Source organism: Ictidomys tridecemlineatus, chromosome 4, assembly GCF_052094955.1.
Source record: "Ictidomys tridecemlineatus isolate mIctTri1 chromosome 4, mIctTri1.hap1, whole genome shotgun sequence".
NCBI classification, from domain to species: Eukaryota; Metazoa; Chordata; class Mammalia; order Rodentia; family Sciuridae; genus Ictidomys; species Ictidomys tridecemlineatus.
In genome coordinates, this window is record NC_135480.1 from 31,493,973 (window position 1) to 31,513,577 (window position 19,605).

The 19,605-nt window shown below is 38.0% G+C and overlaps 1 long non-coding RNA gene and 1 pseudogene across 26 annotated transcripts in view; one reads left to right on the top strand and one right to left on the bottom strand.

Moving 5' to 3' along the window:
• The window catches only part of LOC110598365 (uncharacterized), a 74,243-nt gene that overhangs the window by 1,894 nt on the left and 52,744 nt on the right, over window positions 1-19,605 (top strand). For 7 of the 26 annotated variants that reach the window (XR_013437643.1, XR_013437646.1, XR_013437639.1 and 4 more), the window contains exon 2: window positions 9,738-9,822. The exons of 1 other annotated variant lie outside the window; for it this stretch is intronic. This is a non-coding gene — a long non-coding RNA (uncharacterized LOC110598365). Of the gene's footprint in view, window positions 1-9,737; window positions 9,840-18,151; window positions 18,193-18,294; window positions 18,640-19,605 lie in introns of all 26 variants that reach the window. 18 more of the 26 variants (XR_013437642.1, XR_013437644.1, XR_013437645.1 and 15 more) reach the window with 11 other exon arrangements.
• LOC101966903 (non-histone chromosomal protein HMG-14 pseudogene) lies at window positions 17,736-18,427 on the bottom strand (annotated as a pseudogene).

Below are 19,605 nucleotides of genomic sequence, written 5' to 3' on the forward strand. Positions count from 1 at the left end.
TTAATGTTTAGGAAGCACTGAAAGTATTCCTCTCAAAACTAACAAGTATCACAGTCAGTTTATAATGTGAAAGGAAGTTTTCATCCCTTTCGGATCAACCTGATGCACAGTTGTGCAGCCTTTGACCTTTTTTCTTTCTTCCTGTACTATAACTATCAGAGCTAGGTGTGGTAGCACATGCCTGTAATTGTAGTGACTTGGGAGGCTGAGGCAGGAACATCATATATTCAAAAGGAAGCCTCAGCAACTTAAGGAGACCCTGTCTCAAAATTAAAAAAGGGCTGGGGATAGATCCCAGTGGTTAAGTCCCCCTGGGTTCAAACAAACAGCCAAAATTAAACAAAAAACTATCAGCACCATGCACCCAAGTTGTAATTTTTTGCAATGTCTTTTTAATCACTTACAGACTTTAAAATTAAATTTATTGTTATTTCTCAAACAGGTGTATCAAATCAGTTTGTTTAGCACTTGGGAAGAATTTCACTTGATCAAAACTGGCCTAAAATCAAATTGTCTGAATGTAGGAAACAGAACAGAAAGTTTATGATTCACTAATCTGTTCTGGTACTGCCCTAAAAAAAAAAACCCACTTCTGTTTTCTAGCAATGTAAACAGTGATAAGTGAAACAAAGAAAGAAAAAAAATTATTTTGTTTTGTACTTTCCTTTTCATTCTTTTTTTTTGAGTTCTAGGGACCCAACCTAGCACCGTGCTCATGCTAAGCAAGCGCTGTACCCCTGAACTATACCACACTCCCAGAGATGTTTTATTTTATTGCTTTATAATTTTTTTTTTCAGTCCAAAGCTTTAAAGTTGCCCGGGCTGGCCTCTAACTCTTAGGTTCAAGCCATCCACTTGCCTCAGCCTCCCCAATAGCTGGGACTACAGGCACAGGCACACATCACTGCGCCCATCTCCATCTTCTTTTTTAAAAAAGCCTGAACAGTATTCCATCGTAGGAACATATCACATTCTTTATCCATTCGTCTACCAATGAGTATTTGAGCTGCTTCCATCTCTTGACTACTGTAACTAATGCTGCAATGCTTGTAGGTGTGCAAATATCTTTTCAAGATTCGACTTTAAGGGCTGGGGCGTAGCTCAGTAGTAGAGTGCTTGTCTAGCATGCAGGGAGTCTTGATTTGGATCTCTACCATTGGGGAAAAAATCACTTTTCCCAAGAAGTGAGATTCCTGAATCATATGGCAATTCTGTGTTAAGTTTTTTGAGGAACCTCCATACTGTTTTCCCTGGTGTCTTGTCATTCCATATTCCCACCAGTATTGCACAAAAGTTTCAATTTTTCTACATTCTTGCTGACACTTGTTCTGCTTTTCCTTTTTAAACAAATTTGCATTGTTTTAATTATTAGTGATGTTGAGTATCTTTTCATATGATTGTTGGCCATTTGTATATATTTTTTGGAGAAATATCTGATTGGGTCTTTTGCCCACTTTTTAGTTGGACTGTTATTGTTAAGTTGTACTTCATATAGTTGGAATATTATCTTTATCAGATTTGTAAATTGCAATTTTTATTCCATTATATACTTTACATTTAGAAATCATAACCCTCCTCCAGGATTGGCTTTTCACTCTGATAATTATTTCCTTTGATGTGAGGAAGTCATTAAGTTTGATGTAATCCCATTCATCTATTTTTGCTTTTGTTTGCCTGTGTTTTTGGTGTCATATACAAAAAAACTTTGCTGAAGACAGTGTCAAGAAGCTTTCCCCTTGTTTTCTTCCAGGAGATAGATAGATAGATAGATAGATTGATTGATTGAATGATTGATGGTAGTGGGGATTGAACTCAGAGGTACTCGAATACTTAGCCACATCCCCAGCCCAATTTTGTATCTTATTTAGAGACAGAGTCTCACTGAGTTGCTTTGTTGAAAGCCACAGTTTAGTCAGAGTGACACCTGGCATTTTTGCCAGAGGGAATGGTTGAAAGGTGATCCTGCTCTGGGATTAGGGCAGCTTCCAGATTAGGGCAGATCCTGCTGTCTCATTGCCCGCTACTTTTTGAGTTCTCGTGGGGTTCTGAGAGAATTGGCATGGGGAGCCCGGTGGAGGCAGTGTGTTCCCAGGAAGTGTGTGTAGAGTGCCGGTGAGAGTTCGGGGAATAAAAAGTTGCTGTTTGAACCTACAAGGCTTTGTGGCGGCTCGGTTATTTTGTGCCCAGCCAGACTGCGGCATTTGGTGGCCTGTACGGGGAGCCCCAGGACACTCGGGACACTCGGGAGTGAGTGACGAGGAAAAGCCACCCTAATCCTGGAGCAGGGTCACCTTTCAACCATTCCCTGTGGCAAAAATGCTAGGCATCATTCTGACTAAACTTGTGGCTCTCGACATCTCCCCCCTTCTGTTTAATTAAACAACAAGCATGTCGCTTAGGGACCGTGCCTGTCTTAGGTTGTCCAATACTACATATGGTCCTTACCCATCATCGGATGAGCTGACCTTAAGGCGTCAGCCTCCTGTCTTAGGTTGGTACCATTGTAATTGGATCTTACCCGTCATTGGTTACCGGTCCAGCATACAGCCATACTTGTGGATAGGCCTTTGCACCAGTGGGGGGGTGAGGTTCTTTGCCTCACCTCTGTTGGCCCCCAAATTTGGCCTTTGTGCCAGTGGCGGGGGATGAGGTTCTTTGCCTCACCTCAGGCGTCATTCTCACTAAACTGTGGCTCTCAACATTGCTTAGCACCTCACTGTTGCTGAGGCTGGATTTGAACTCACGATTCTCCTGTCTCGGTCTTCCAAGCCACTGGGATTACAGGCATGCACCACCATGCCCAGCCAGGAGTTTTATAAATGTTTTCGTTTCTGTTCTTCTTGTAAAGTTTTTTGTTTTGTTTTGTTTTGTTTTGTTTTAGTTTTTTGAGACTTTTATTTTTTAGGTCATACATTTATGTCAGCAATCCATTTTGAATTAATTTTGCATATGGTATAAAGTAAGGAGCTAGCTTTCTAAACATTGTTTAAGAGTCTTTTCCTACAGTGTGGTTTGGCACACTTGTCAAAAGTCATTATACCAAAGGCTGGGATTATAGCTGTGTTAGAGCACTTGCCTGGCATATGTGAGGCACTGAGTTCAATTCTCAGCACCACATATAAAAAGATAAAAATAAATGTCCATTGACAACTAAAAAATATTTTTTAAAAAAGTCATTGTACCATATACTTGAGGGTTTACTTCTGTGCTCACTCTTCTGTTCCATTGGTCTACGTGTCTGACTTGATGCCAGCACCATATTGTTGTAATTACTACAGCATTTGTTTTGAACAAATAGCAATTTTTGCTGAAATCATTATTTCTGCTATTTATCAGATGATTTAATAGAAAGCAATCAGGGTACTGCAATGGCTTAACAGGATATTGAACTACTATTTCTCCCTATGTTAAAAAATATATACCAATTTAAAATATATGTTAAAGCCAGGTATGGTGGTGCATGCTGTGAGCCCAACAAGTCAGGAGCATCTCAAGTTTGAGGCTAGCCTGGGCAACATGGTGAGATCCTGTCTCAAAATAAAAAATAAAAAGGTTGGGATGTAGCTCAGCGATAGAGTTCCATTTGGTTAAATCCCAGCACCACAATATAAGAGTTGGGTATGAATAGAAAAAGCAGTCATGAAATTCATCTGGAAAAATAAGAGACCCAGAATAGCTAAAGCAATCCTTAGCAAGAAGAATGAAGCAGGTGGAATCACTATACTAGACCTTAACAGTAGTAACAAAAACAGCATGGTATTGGCATCAAAATAGACTGGTAGACCAATGGTACAGAATAGAGGACACAGAGACAAACCCACGTAATTACAGTTATCTTATATTAGACAAAGGTGCCAAAAACATACATTAGAGAAAAGACAGCCTCTTCAACAAATGGTGCTGAGAAAACTGGAAATCCATATGCAACAAAATGAAATTAAACCCCAATCTCTCACCATGCACAAAACTCAAAGTGAATCAAGGACCTAGGAATTTAACCAGAAACTCTGCATCTAATAGAAAAGAAAAGTAGCCCCTAATCTCCATTGTTTGGGATTAGGTCCCAACTTCCTTAATAAGACTCCAATAGCACAAGAATTAAAATCAAGAATCAATAAATAGGATGGATTCAAATTAAAACGTTTCCTCTCAGAAACAATCAGTGAGGTGAATAGGGAGCCTACAGAATGGGAGCAAAGTTTTATCCCTCATGCATCAGAAAGAGCTCTAATCTTTAGGGCATATAAAGAACTCGAAAAGCTAAACACCAAAAAACAAATAACTCAATCAATAAATGGGCCAAGGACCTGAACAGACACTTCTCAGAAGATGATATACAAACAATCAACAAATATATGAAAAAATGTTTATCATCTCTAGCAAATAGAGAAATGCAAATCAAAACCACTCTAAGATTTCATCTCATGTCAGTCAGAATGGCAGCTATTATGCATACAAATAAGGATGTGGGGAAAAAAGACACACTCCTACATTGCTGGTGGGACTGCAAATTGGTGAAGCCAGTATGGAAAGTAGTATGGAGAATTCTTGGAAAACTGGAAATGTAACCACCATTTGACCCAGCTAACCCTGTCCTTGGTCTATACCCAAAGGACTTAAAAACAGCATACTACGGGGACACAGCCACATCAATGTTTATAGAAGCACAATTCACAATAGCTAAATTGTGGAACCAACCTAGGTGTCCTTCAGTAGATGAATGAATTTTTAAAAATGTGGTATATCTACACAATGGAATATTACTCAGCAATAAAAGAGAATAAAATCATGGCATTTGCAGACAAATGGATGGCGTTGGAGAAGATAATGCTAAGTGAAGTTAGCCAATCCCAAAAAACCAAATACCGAATGTTCTCTCTGATATAAAGAGGCTGATTCATAGTGGGGTAGGGAGGGGGGTATGGGAGGAATAGATGAATTCTAGATAGGGCAGAGGGGTAGGAGGGGAAGGGAGGAGGCATGGGGTTAGAAAATGGTGGAATGAAATGGATATCATTATCCAAAGTACCCATATGAAGACATGAATGGTGTGAATATACTTTGTATACAACCAGAGATATTAAAAAGTGTGCTCTATATGGGTAATATGAATCGTAATGCATTCCACTGTTATATGTAACAAATTAGAATAAAAAATTTAAAAAAAAAGAGCTGGGTTCAGTGACGCACACCTGTAATTCCAGCAGCTCAGGAAGCTGAGGCAGGAGGATTGCAAGTTCAAAGCCAGCCTCAGTAACTTAGTGAGATCCTGCCTCAAAATTTTTAAAAAAATTAATAAAAAAGGGCTGGGGATGTGGTTCAGTGGTTAAGCACCCCTGGATTCAATCCCTGGTACCAAAAAAGAGAAAATGTTCTCTTGTAAATATACTAAAAGCAACTGAATTGTACACTTCATTTTTATTTATTTATTAATAAGTCTAGCCAAGTGAATCTGTGGAAATGGAGAAGGAACAAAGAAATCTGTAACTGGTTGTGATCATTTAGTTGTAAACAGCACTGCACTTGGGCCAGCTTGACTGTAGACATCAAAGGGGAATTTTATAGCATGTGAATTATATTTTAATTAAAAAACAGTATTTTGTGAATCTTTTGTCTTAAAAGCAGTCAATACCAGTGGCATAGTGATAACTTTGAAATATATGTGCTCAGTAAGTGGTATTTGAGAGATGTCTCTGGGATATGTTCATTGTAAAATTTTGATCCCTTTTATTTGAACATAAAATTCTAATAAGAAGAGTATAATAATAAAAGTGTAAAATATGTCTCCAGAGATTGGTCTGTTGTTGTCATTAGCATTTCTTGTTACATATTATCAAACTTTCTCAATGCTAGGTACTTGTAATTTGAACACATATTCATAGAGTTTATCAAATGTGTCTAACACTGAATTAAGGACCTTAAATTTTCCATTGCTAAGAACATGAGCTATGGAGTCAAAACACTTGTATTCAAAACTCAGCTCTACTGTATAGCTATAAGTTATGTACTTAATTTCTCTAGTTTCCTCATCTATTAAGTAGGCTAACAGTAGCTACCTTAAATGAGATTGAATATCAAGCTATGAAGCACTATTAAAGTACTGAAAAGAAAGGATGGCCCTGGTATCCAGAACAAATTATTTGTACTTCTTACTACTAGTTAATTAGCATTTTTGAACTATCATCATCTTAGTCTATTGCTGTAAATATCTCAGAAGCAGAGTACCTTATGTATAGTGAGTGGCTCCTTAACTCATTAATCCCCAAGTTTTCAATTCTGTGAATATTTCAATGAAATTGACACAGGTGCATTAACATACGTTAGAAACCAAAATCTAGCTGGGCATGGTGGCACACTCTTGTAATTCCAGCAGCTTGGGAAGCTGAGGCAGGAAGATTGCAAGTTCAAAGCTAGTCTCAACAATTTAGTGAAGCCCTAGGCAACTTATTGAGACCCTGTCTCAAAATAAAATATAAAAAAGGGCTGGGGATGTTTCTCAATGGTTAAGGACCCTTGACTTCAACAGTACCAAATAAATAAATAAATAAATAAAAACTAGAACTTATGTATTCTTTATATATGTTTTCATATATACATGAAGTCTATATTTTTTTCAAATGCTCTAATCATTCACCTATTACTTTTCTCAAAAGAATAAAACTCTAAAAACAATATTTAATTTTAAAATCACCATAAGTTTTATATCTGTTGTTCAATTTAAGTTTTTATAGGTGTCCCATATCTGAGACAATGGGGCTTACTGGATTAATAAACTAGGTAACGGTTTACAAATATTCTTTTCCAGTTAGCCAAAAACTAAGTGTTTCTAATGGATTGAATTGAGAAGTTAATGTATTTATATGCCAAAAGGAAATAGTAAATTGTACTCACTTAGCTAATCATCTCCTTTCTTTAATAAAGCACACTCATAGCACTTTGGGCATGAACACTTACAGCACGTATAAATAGGGCAACAATGACGGGGCTGTTAGGTAGGAACTTCAAAGTTCAAAACAAAAAGTTCTTGATCCAATGACGACACTGTTCTTTTCATTGAAGAACTGGATACAGTGTACTTAGTAAATCACTTTTCTGTGGTCTCAATATATTTTTTAAAGATCTTAACTATGTTTTGTGTTTATTTCAACAAATTCTTAGTTCCTAATGAGGGAAAAAGATGATGATGTTCTCTGATATAAAAAATCAGACCCTATTAAGATTAATATTTATAAGTATTATATGTATGTACAATAAAAATGGAACATGAAAGTAAGGACCAAGGGAAAAATAAAAGATAAAAGAAATATGTATTTCCTTTTATGTTATAATAATACCACCAAAAACATGAACATGAAAATTTATTATTTTTATTACATTTAAATTATATACTGTTCATATTACTTTATTATTTATAATTATTAGAATTGTTATTTTTATCACACACGGACATGGTGTAAACACCCTTACACTTAAACATAAACCATTGTATTTTTTTTTGCATAAAAAAAAAAACATTTTAAGGGCTGGGGTTGTAGTTCAGAGGTAGAGTGCTCGCCTCGCACGTGCAAGACCCTGGTCCAATCCTCAGCATCACATAACAAAATAAACAAGTGAAATAAAGGTGTTGTGTCCAATTACAACTAAAAAATAAATATTTTTTAAAACACATTTTTAAAGCCATAATGAGGTAGGCTAGAATAAGGATGGGTAGGAAGGATACTGTGGGAGGGAAAAGAATCTGTAATAGTAATTCTGAAGGCTTCCCAGACCTGCTCCCCAGACCTGATTTTCTTCAGGTCTGAATTCTTTTTTTTTTTTTTAATTTTTTTTTTAATATTTATTTTTTAGTTATCGGCAGACACAACATCTTTGTATGTGGTGCTGAGGATCGAACCCAGGCCACACGCATGCCAGGCGAGCGCGCTACCGCTTGAGCCACATCCCCAGCCCTGAATTCTTAAAAGGTCCATAAGTTTTAGAGGTTTGTGAATCCAGTTAATGCCTACATAGGTTGCTAGCTTATACAATATATTCTCTTTAGACTAATTAAATTAAATAAGGCCAATGGGAAAAAATATTGCAGTATGTATCTCTGTCAGGGATACATGCCATGTGTTATGCATTAACTAGATAATGTCAACCTAAAGATCCTGAAAAGAACCAGAATAGTATAACCATGCTGTGTTCCATGATCAAAAGAATTGAGTGTATCAGACTGATGCCACTCCCACATACCCCTCAGCTCATCATTTAAAAGGTTTCCTTTAAACAAGAACCCAAGCCAGGCTTGGTGGTGGATGCCTGTAATCCCAGTGGCTCTGGAGGCCAATGCAGGAGGACCATAAATTCAAAGCCAGCCTCAGTAACTTTGCAAGACTCTGAGCAACTTAGCAAGACCCTGTCTCCAAATAAAATAAATAAATAAAAGGGGCTGGGGATATGGCCCAATGGTTAAGCACCCCTCACTCAATCCCCAGTACCAAAAGAAAACAAAGAAGAGGAGCCTGAGGCCCCAAAAACATACCTCACAGTGGAGGTGGCTCACATTCTGTGTCCCTTGAGTATTTTTTCCTTACTTTTCCTGAATAAAGCCCTGCTTATGCCTCTTTTTGACATGTCCTGAAATTTAATTCAGTGATGCATATCAAGAGCCCGCAAAGGCTGAGCTAAGGTCCCTTTCTCTTTTCTGGGAAACCCCTGCATACCCTGTCTGGTGGCAATGACAGCTGAAGATTGACTTCCATCACGCCACTGACTACTCTCCAGTGAACATGGTAAAATCATTTTGTGGAAAACAACTATGTAATGCCTCTGGTCCTAAGGGTAAACAACAATTTTCTTTGCTTGTTCTTTTTAGATATACATGACAGTAGAGTGTATTTTGACATACATTTATATACATACAGATAGTGTAACTTTCTCTAATTAGGATCCCATTCTTGTGGTTGTACATGATATGAATTACACTGGTCATGTATTCATATATGAACACAGGAAAGTTATGTCCTTCCTATTCTCCTCCCCCCTCCTGTCCCTTCATTCCCCTTTGTCTAATCCAATGGACTCCTATTATTCCCCTCCCCACTCTCCCTCATTGTGTGTTGGCATCCACATATCAGAGAGAACCTTCAAACTTTGTTTTTTTGGGGATTGGCTTATTTCACTTAGCATGATATTCTCCAGTGCCAACCATTTATCAGCAAATGCCATAATTTCATTCTTCTTAATGGCTGAGTAATATTCCATTGTGTATATACCACATTTTCTTTATCCATTTATCTGTTGAAAGGCACTTAGTTTGGTTCCATAGTTTAGCTATTTTGAATTGAGATGCTATAAAAATTGATGTGGCCGTGTTAGTATAGTATGCTGATTTTAAGTCCTTTGGATATAAACTGAGAAGTGGGATAACTGAGTAAAATGGTGGTAAGAAAATGTATGAAAATTGGGTAAGAAAGCTGAGAGTCTTGCCTGGTGTGGTGGCGCACATCTGTAATCCTAGTTCCTTAGGAGGCTGAAACAGGAGGATTGTGAGTTCAAAGCCAGCCTCAGCAACAGCAAGGAACTAAGCAACTCAGTAAGACCCTGTCTCTAAATAAAATACAAAATAGGGCTGGGAATGTGGCTCAGTAGTTGAGTGCTCCTAAATTCAATCCTTGGTAGCCCTCCCCCTGAAAAAAAAAGAAAGGTGAGAGTCTTAAACTAAGACTCCTCCTTTCTTCCTATTCCCAACTCAGCAGAGACTCTACTCGGGACTTCTGCATGGAAGATATCAACATTGCTCATCCAGCACCAACTACCCGTTGTGAGGCTAAGTCCTAAGTGAGTATGGCTGAGAGGTGAGGTTCCCTTTTTCTGAACTCCACTCAGGTAATGGGGGTTCTACTTTGGGTGAAACATGTTGAGAATACTGGGACTCTGACCATTTTCCCCTTGGCTTATAAAGCAGAATTTCTATGCCAGGAAAAGCAAGCCATTAGTTCCCCCCCCTCCTCCGCTGTGCTGCTTCCCCCCCTCTAACTAATTATTCCAGGCCCAGTGGGCATATGTCACTCAGAAGTTTGTCATGACTGTGCTCTCCACCCTCTATCCCACATCTTGAACCTGGGTTCAGGGATTTTGCCTAAAGGGAAAAATCAGTTCATAAAAATAATGACTGCTGGGCTCAGTGACACCCACCTGTAATCCCAGCTACTCTGGAGGACAATATCAAATTCCAGGCCAGACAGCAATGATATACATGTGACCCTGTTTCAAAGTAAAATAAAAAGGGTTAGGGATGCAACTAGTTTAGCATTGCAAGAGAATGGGAATCCCAGCACTAAAAACAATAACAACTACCACTACTACTTCAACAGAAAGAAAAGAAGATAAAGCCTACGGGCACTCACAGGTTGTGGTAAGGAAATAGGTAGGAAACTCAAGATACAGGCTAAACCGTGGTCTGGATAGTTTTTAGAAGATAACCAGAAATAAGAAATCTAGGAAGAGGTCTCCTGGGGTAGACTAAATATCAAATAGTGACCCCAGAGACTCTTCCTTTAAATGAGATTTGAATGGATTAGTTCCTAGGACAATTTATGCCCCAGGCATCATTGAAAATAATAGAGCAATCCAACAGTCATTAATGGAGTTCAACACCCAAATGTGGTCTCTAAAAACAAGGCAGAGCACCTTGCCTAGCCTCTGTCATCTTAGGAATAACCACATTTGCTTGAGAAGCAACACCAGAGGCTCCACACTGGGAGTGGAAGTGGAGAAGACATCCCTAAAACAATCTAGCCAGTCACTAAACAACAACAACCACAACAACAAACAAATAATAATAAGCCCCAGAAAGTGGTAGGCACCAGGACTCTGAGTTATTACAAGCTACAATGTAATACCTAAAACATCTAGTTTCTAACAGAAACTTTTGAAAAATGCAAAGAAACAGGATAATATGACTCATACTCTGAAAAAAGAAGCAGGTAACCTAAGTTGTCTAGGAGAAGGACTGGATGTCAGATTTACCAGAAAAAGACTTCAAAGAAGCTTTTATTATCATGTTCACAGAACTACAGGGAGTTACGGTTAAAGAAGAGAAGGAAGACACAATGACAATGTTTCGTTAAATACAGAATATCTGTATTATCCTAAGTAGATCAAAGTTAAAAACAGGAACAACAATAAGAAGAACCAAGGAGAAATTCTGAAGTTGAAAAATACAATAGCTGAAACAAAATAGAGTGGATCAACAGCATATCTGAACAGGCAGAAAAATAAGTAAACTTGAAAATAAATCAATAGATTATGTAAGCTGAAGAACAGAGGTATAAAGACAGCCTCAGAGAAACATGAGCACTATTAAGTACAGCAACATACATGTAATAGAAGTACCAAAAGAAAAGGAATAGAAAAACTATTTGAAGAAATAATGGAGAAGACTTCCTAAATATACTCAAGAAACAATGTATACATTTAGGGATCTAGTGAATTACAAGTAGAATTCACAAAAAGAGCTCCACAAATAAACAAATCAGAGAAAAAGATGGTGAAAGTCTTAAGACAAAGAGAAAATCTTGAAAGCAGTAAGAAAAAGCAACATGTTGCTGGCACATGCCTGTAATCCCAGCTGCTTCAGAGGCTGAGGCAGAAGAACTGCAAGTTCAAAGCCAGCCTTAGAAACTTAGCCAGGCCCTAAGTAATTTAGTGAACCCAGTCTCAAAATAAAAAATAAAAAGGGGTGGGAATGCAGCCTCAGTGGTTAAGCACCTCTAGATTCAACCCCCAGTACCAAAAATAAATATGTAAATAAATAGGGATAGAACAACTAGACAGAAGAGCAAACTAACTATCCTAACAGACATCTATGGGACACTTCATCCAACAACAGAATATACATTCTTCTCAAATTCATGTGGAACATTCTCTAGGATACTCTAGAGAATAAAAGAAATCTAATTCATTTAAAGGAACAGAAGTTATTCAAAGTAAATGTTCTCTGACCACAATGCTGCCAACATTTTGGGGATGTTGTGAAAGCAATGTTTAGAGGTAAAATTTCAGCTTTAAATGCCTATATTAAGAAAGAGCTCAAATCAATAACCTAATCTTCTACCTTAAGGTACTTAAAAAAGAAGAACAAGCTGAAGTAAAAACCAGCAAAAAGAGCTAGGTGCAGTGGTACATACCTGTAATCCCAGCAGATCAGGAGGCAAAGGCAGGAGGATTGTGAGCTCAAAGCCAGCCTCAGCAAATTAGCAAGGCCCTAAGCAGCTTAGTGAGACTCTGTCTCTAATAAAATACAAAATAGGGCTGGGGATGTGGCTCAGTGGTCAAGTGCCCCAGAGTTCATTCCCCAACACCCCCCCCCCAAATAAAAGCAAAAAGAAAGAAAAATTAGAAGATGGAGGTATGGATCAGGAGTGGATTGCCTGGCGTGCTAGAGGCCCTGGTTTTGATCCTTAGCCTAGGGTGGGAGGAGGGGTGGAGGGAGGAGAAACGAATAATAGAGAAAATTAATAACATCAAAAGCTGGTTCTTTGAAAAGATAAACAAAATTAGCAAGTCTTTAGCTAGATTAATGAAAAAAGACTCAAGTTTCTAGAGTCAGAAATAAAAAAGAGGACATTACTATTGACCTTATAGAAGTAAAAACGACTTTTAAGGAATAATTAAAATATATTAAATATTAAATTAAATACTAATATTAAATAATATTAAATAATTTAAAAATAATTAAAAATTGTGTGCTAACACAAACTTAGATGTTTTATGGCCTGAACTGTGTCCCCCCAAATTATTATGTTGAAGCTCCAATGTGACTGTATTTGGAGATGAGGTTTTTAAAGAGGCAATTAAGGTTAAATAAGGGAAAAACCCCAATCCTATATAAGTGCTGTCCTTATTAGAAGAGGAAGAAACACCAGGGATGTGTGCACACAAAAAAGGGGGCACGTGAGGACACAGCGAGAAGGCAGCCATCTGCAAACCAAGGGGAGAGGCCTCAGGAAAAACCAAATGTCCAACGAAAACCTTGATCCGGGATTTCCAGCCTCCATACTGTGAGAAATAAATTTCTTTTGTTCAATCACACTAGCTGTGATAGCCCTAGAAAAATAATACAGATGAAATGAACATGTGGGAAGCCACCCCTGAGCTATTTGAGCATCTTCACTCAGCCTTGAGCCAAGGAGATTTAGGTTTGGCATCACAATCTGTTTTGTGGATTGCGCAATGCACTGACTTCTGTCTTTGATCGCCTAGGGGGACTGATCTCCTAGCTCCAGAGTTGGGTGTAAACTGTTGGAAACTGGACAGCCCAACTTCTACCTTACTTGGCAAAAGAACATTTCATGGAAAAACCTCTGATGCTTTCCCCCATATAAATAAATCAAACATGGACTCTTTCTTTATCTTTCCAGTGTGGAAGCTCAACCCCTAAGGTCAAAGAGCTGTCCCATCCCTACTTCTAAAATTACTTCCTGTGTCCTGTGGTTTCTTCCACATTATCTCTTAGCTTTATTTTGCAGCCAACCCATTACACGAAGAGGAAACCTAAATTCTATCACCTACGCAGGACTTAGGCGAGAGGACAAATTCCTAGAAAAACACAAACTACTGAACTAACTCCAGAAAAATAGACTAAATATACTAATGAATCTAAATATATCCATAATAAGTGAAGAGACTGAATTAGTTTTTTTTTTTTTTTTTTTCTTCTTGGTACTGGGGATTGAACCCAGAGGCGTTTAACCACTGAGCCATATCCCCATCCCTTTTTACTTTTTATTTTGAGATAGGGTCTCACTAAGTTGCTGAAGCTGGCTTTGAATTTGTAATCCTCCTGCCTCAGCCTCCTGAGCTGCTGCAATTACAGGAATATACCACCATGCCTGGAAAGAGACTGAATTTGTAATTTAAAAACTATTAATAAAACTAAAAAAATAATAAGATAAAAAAATAAGATAAAAAATCTAGGCTCAGGAGACTTCACTGATGAATTCTATCAAATATTTATAAAAAAATTAATACCGGTTCTTTACAAATTTTTCAAAAGACAGAAGAGGAAAGAATTAATGCATTCTCAATTAATTATATGAAGTCTATTTGCCCTGAGGGCAAAATCAGCCAAAGACATCACAAGAAAACTACTGACTAATATTTCTTAGACATATACATGCTAAAATTCTCATTAGTGTACTAACAAACTGAATCTAGCAACGTGAAAAAAGAATTACATATCATGACCCAGTGGGATTTACTTCAGAAATTCAGTATTGATTTAACACTCAAAAAAAACCAATTAATGTGGGGCTGGGGTTATAGCTCAGTAGTAGAGTGCTTGCCTAGCACATGCGAGGTGCTAGGTTTGATTCTCAGCACCACATAAAAATAAATAAAAGTATTAAAAAAATCTTATCCATTCATCTACTGAAGGGCATCTGGGTTGGTTCCACAGTTTAGCTATTGTGAATTGTGCTGCTATAAACATTGATGTAGCTGTGTCCCTGTAGTGTGCTGTTTTTAAGTCCTTTGAGTATAGACCAAGGAGAGGGATAGCTGGGTCAAATGATGGTTCCATTCCCAGTTTTCTAAGGAATCTCTACACTGCTTTCAATATTGGATAAAAAAAATGCAGCATATATACCCAATGGAATATTACTCATTTGCAGGTAAATGGATGGAGTTGGAGAAAATAATGCTAAGTGAAGTTAGCCAATCCCAAAAAACCAATGCCGAATGTTTTCCCCGATATAAGGAGGCTGACTCATAGTGGGGTAGGGAGGGAAAGCATATGAGTAATAGATGCATTCTAGATAGGGCAAAAGGGTGAGAAGGAAAGGGAGGGGGCAGGGGGTTAGAAAGGATGGTGGAATGAGATGGACATCATTATCCAAAATACATGTATGAAGACACGAATTGTTGTGAACATACCTTATATACAACCAAAGATATGAAAAATTGTGCTGTATATGTGTAATAAGAATTGTAATGGGGGGCTGGGGATGTGGCTCAAGCGGTAGCGGCTCGCCTAGCATGCGTGCGGCCCGGGTTCGATCCTCAGCAGCACCACATACCAACAAAGATGTTGTGTCCGCCAAGAACTAAGAAAAAATAAATAAATGTTAAAATTCTCTCTCTCTCTCTCTGTCCCCCTCTCTCTCACTCTCTCTTTAAAAAAAAAAAAAAAGAATTGTAATGCATTCTGCTGTCATTTATTTTTAAAAAATCAATTACAAATTTTTTTAAATCTTAGAAAAAAAATAAAGTCATTATTTAGAATAGAATGCTTCCCTGCCATGCACAAGACCTTGGGTTCGATCCCTAGCACCACACACACACACACACACACACACACCCCAAAAAAACAAAAACAAAAAACAATGTGGGCTGAGGATGTGGCTCAGTGGTAGAGTACTTGCCTGGTATGCATGAGGCCCTGGGTTTGATCCCTAGTATCACAAACAAAACAAAAACAATGTGTGGTGGTACACAGCTGTAATTCCAGCTACCAGGAAGGCTTAGGCAGGAGGATTCAAAGTTCAAATCTCTCCTAGGCAACTTAGTGAGTGTCTCAAAATAAAAAATCAAAAGGGCTGGGGATGTGACTCAGTGGTTAGGCAGCCCTGGGTTCAATCCCTAGTACCATTAAGAATTAAAAAAAAAAAAAAAAAAAAAAAAAAAAAGAGGCTGGAGGTATAACTCAGTAGTAGAGTGCTTGCCTAGTATGTATAAGGCCCTGGGTTAAATCCCCACTATTACAAACAATTAATCAATGTATCAATAAAATAAGATTATCTCCACAGATGCCACATTTGACATAATTGAAGACTCTTCTGTAATAAAACTATTCTTCTAGATATAGAGGGAAACTTCTTCAATCTGACAAAGGGCATCTACCAAAAAACAAAACTGACCTCACACTTAATATTGAAAGGCTGGATGCTTTCCATCTAAAATCAGAAACAAGACAAGTGTGTTTGTTCTCACCACTTCTGTCCTAAATATTCTACCCAGGTTGATTAGGCAAAAACATGAAATAAAAAGCATCCAGATTGGAAAGGAAGAAGCAAACCTATTTCTGTTTGCATGACATGATCAGTATATAGAAAATCCTAAGGAATCCACTTAACGACTATCAGAATGAAAGAAAAAATTTTGGGGAGGATGCAGAGTACAAGATTAAGACACAAAAATAAAATCAAACTATTTTTCCTTGAATTTATTTGATAATTTTTTTGAGGGGGAGGGCACTGGGGATTGAACCCAGGAGCATTTAACAACCTCACCAGCCCTTTTTTGTATTTTATTTAGAGACAGGGTCTCACTGACTTGGTTAGGACCCCAATAAATTGCTGAGGCTGGCTTTGAACTTGCCATCCTTCTGCCTCAGCCTCCAAAGATGCTGGGATTATAGGAGTGAGCCACCATGCCCAGTTGCTTTGATAATTTTTTTTCAAGGAATTTGTCTCATTTAATCTGGCAAATTCATCAGCACAAAATTACTCATGATGGTTCTTTTATTTATTTATTTTTGGTGGACTGGGGATTGAACACAGGAGTGAGCTACATCCCCAGCTCTACTTTTTATTTTGAGACAGGGTCTTGCCAAGTTGCTCAGGCTGGCCTTGAACTTGTGATTCTCCTGCCTCATATTCCTAAGTCACTGGAATTAAGGGTCAGTATGCCACTACATGAGGTCCAGTGTGTTTTTAATGTCTTAAGATGAAAGCTTAAGTCATTAATCATAGAGATTTCTACTTTATAATGTACAAAATGTTATACATTTCCCTGTGAGCACTGCTTGACCCTCTTTTTAAAAAATTTTTTTTTGGTGGGGGGATAACGGGGATTGAACTCAGAGGTACCCGACAGCTGAGTCACATTCCCGGCCCTATTTTATTTTGTTTTTTTCGTATTTGAGATTTTATTGACTTTATTAAGAATCAGTACACAGACATTTCACTTTGTACACAATTCTTAACACATGTATTGGAATAACTTCTTTTTCAGTTATTCCAGTGACTTTCCAGCTTTGAATCTGGAGATAAATTTTTCTTAATAGAATATCAAGTACCAGTATCTTTGAATGCTCTTGTTACCTAGGTCCCACTAATTCAAAACTTTGTCACACACACAACATATTCAAATTTTCCATCTTTCACAGCACATTAAAAATATTAGGGGGGGGGCTGGGGATGTGGCTCAGGCGGTAGCGCGCTCGTCTGGCATGCGTGAGGCCCGGGTTTGATCCCCAGCACCACATACCAACAAAGATGTTGTGTCCGCCGAGAACTAAAAAATAAAATATTAAAATTTCTCTCTCTCTCTCTCTCCCCTCTCTCACTCTCTCTTAAAAAAAAATATTAGGGGGGGCTGGGGTTGTGGCTCAGTGGTAGAGAGCTTTCCTAGTATGCGTGAGACACTGGGTTCAATTCTCAGCATCACATACAAATAAACAAATTGAAGGTCCATCAACAACTAATTTTTAAAATATATATATATTAGGGGGCTGGGGCTATAGCTCAGTGGCAGAGTACTTGCCTACAATGTGTGAGGCACTGGGTTCGATCCTCAGCACCACATAAAAAAATAAATAAAGGCATGCTGTCCATCTATAACTATGAAAACATTTAAAAAAAAATATATATATATATATATATATATATTAGGAAAACTAGACTTCCACAACCAAGGATGTTATAGAGTGCATACAATTCTGACAGCAGTGATCCAGTAGTGGTCTTCTTCAGGAAACAATTCTAAAAAATACAGGAATAGAAGTAATTTAAAATATTCAAGACATTAAATGCAATACTGTGGCTCCAAACTGCCATTTAATATGCTTTGTATTGTAGGATATAAAACCAACACCACCCACAGAATGTTAAGTTGACATCCAAGACAGTCCAACTCCCATAATTCAATATCCCACTATTTTCTAGTTGTACCCCACAATAACCAGCAAATTATTTCATTTAAAAAATGGGATGAAGTGAGATTCCCTTTTTTTAAAAAAATGTTTCTAGAGCTACTAAAAAACTTGCATTTACAAAATAGTTGATAAAAATATTCCTCTGGATTGTACAAAAAGGGAGACAGGACCACTGATGAGACATGGTGTGTGATTAATCAGACTTGGCTTCTTTCTCTTCTGCTTCATCAGAGGCTGGACTCCCTCGTTTTTCGTTTCTCAGTTTTCTGCAGGTAAATCTTGAGTTTCTTGGTTGGCTACTTAAGCTGTTTTCCCTTTGCTTCCTTTTTGAAGTTTTTTTGTCTGACGATTTATCCTTGCCCACCGCCTTCCAGGGCTAGGCGTCCGCCTTGGCAGAAACAGACTTAGCTAACAGGTTGCCGACCTCCGTTTGGGCTCCTTCTTCGCTGTAGAGCTGACCTCCCTCTTGAGCATCCTGGCGACGCGCTGGACAAACGCGGGAGCCATCCGAAGCTGCGCTGCCTGGCCGCTGCCACAGCACCCGTTGCCGAGCTGCTGAGACCCACAGAGGAGGCGATGGGAGAACCGCCCCAGCCCTATTTTGTATTTTATTTAGAGACAAGGTCTCACTGAATTGCTTAGGACCTCTCTAAATTGCTGAGGCTGGTTTTGAACTCATGATCCTCCTGCTTCAGCCTCCCAAACTTTTGGGTTTACAGGTATGCACCACTGCGCCGGGCTTGACCCTCTTTTGATGTTATCTTTTCATTTTAATTCAGTTGAAAATATTTTCTATTTTTATTATTTTCTTCTTTGACCTGTGGTTGATTTATTTAACTTACTAATATTTGAGAATTTCCAGATATTTTATGATAGTTTTTTGTTTTTTCCTTTTTTAAAATTATTTCTTACATACATGACAATAGTGGAGTGCATTACATTCATGATTATCCATTCACAGCTCAATTTTTTGTAACTCTGTATATAAAGTATGTTCATGCCAAATTATGCCATTATACATGAGCTCTCTTATTTTTTTGCATACAATTCTTAATACACCTTTTTACCACCATTTATCATATCTCTATTTGTATAAAAGGTATGTTGACACCAAATTCACATCTTCATCCATGTATTTTGTATAATGATGACCCTCTCCTTCCACCATCCTAGCTATTCTCCTTCTCCCTCCCATTCCCTCCCACCCCATTCCCTATCTAGAGGTAATTTTTCTCCCATTATTTTATGATAGTTTTTAAAATTTTTTGAAGTTGTAGATGGACAGCATGACTTTATTTATTTATCTTTATATGGCTTTGAGGATCGAACCCAGTGCCTCAGCATGCTAGGCAAAAGATCTGCTGCTGAGATACAGCCCCAGCCCCTATGATATTATTTTATAATTTAATTTCAGCATGGTCAGAGAATGAACATACTTTATATGATTGAGTCCATTAACATTCATTGAATTTTTGTTCAAGGAATTTGTTCCTTTTGTTCAAGGAATTTTGTTTCATGTCCCAGAATAATTGTTGGTAAAGCATTGTGTGCACTTGACAAGAAGGATGTTGGGCATGGTGTTCTATAAATACCAAGTAAGCCAGGTGTAGTGGCACACACCTGTAATCCCAGCAGCTTGGGAGGCTGAGGCAGGAATTCCAAGCCAGCTTCAGCAATGTAGTGAG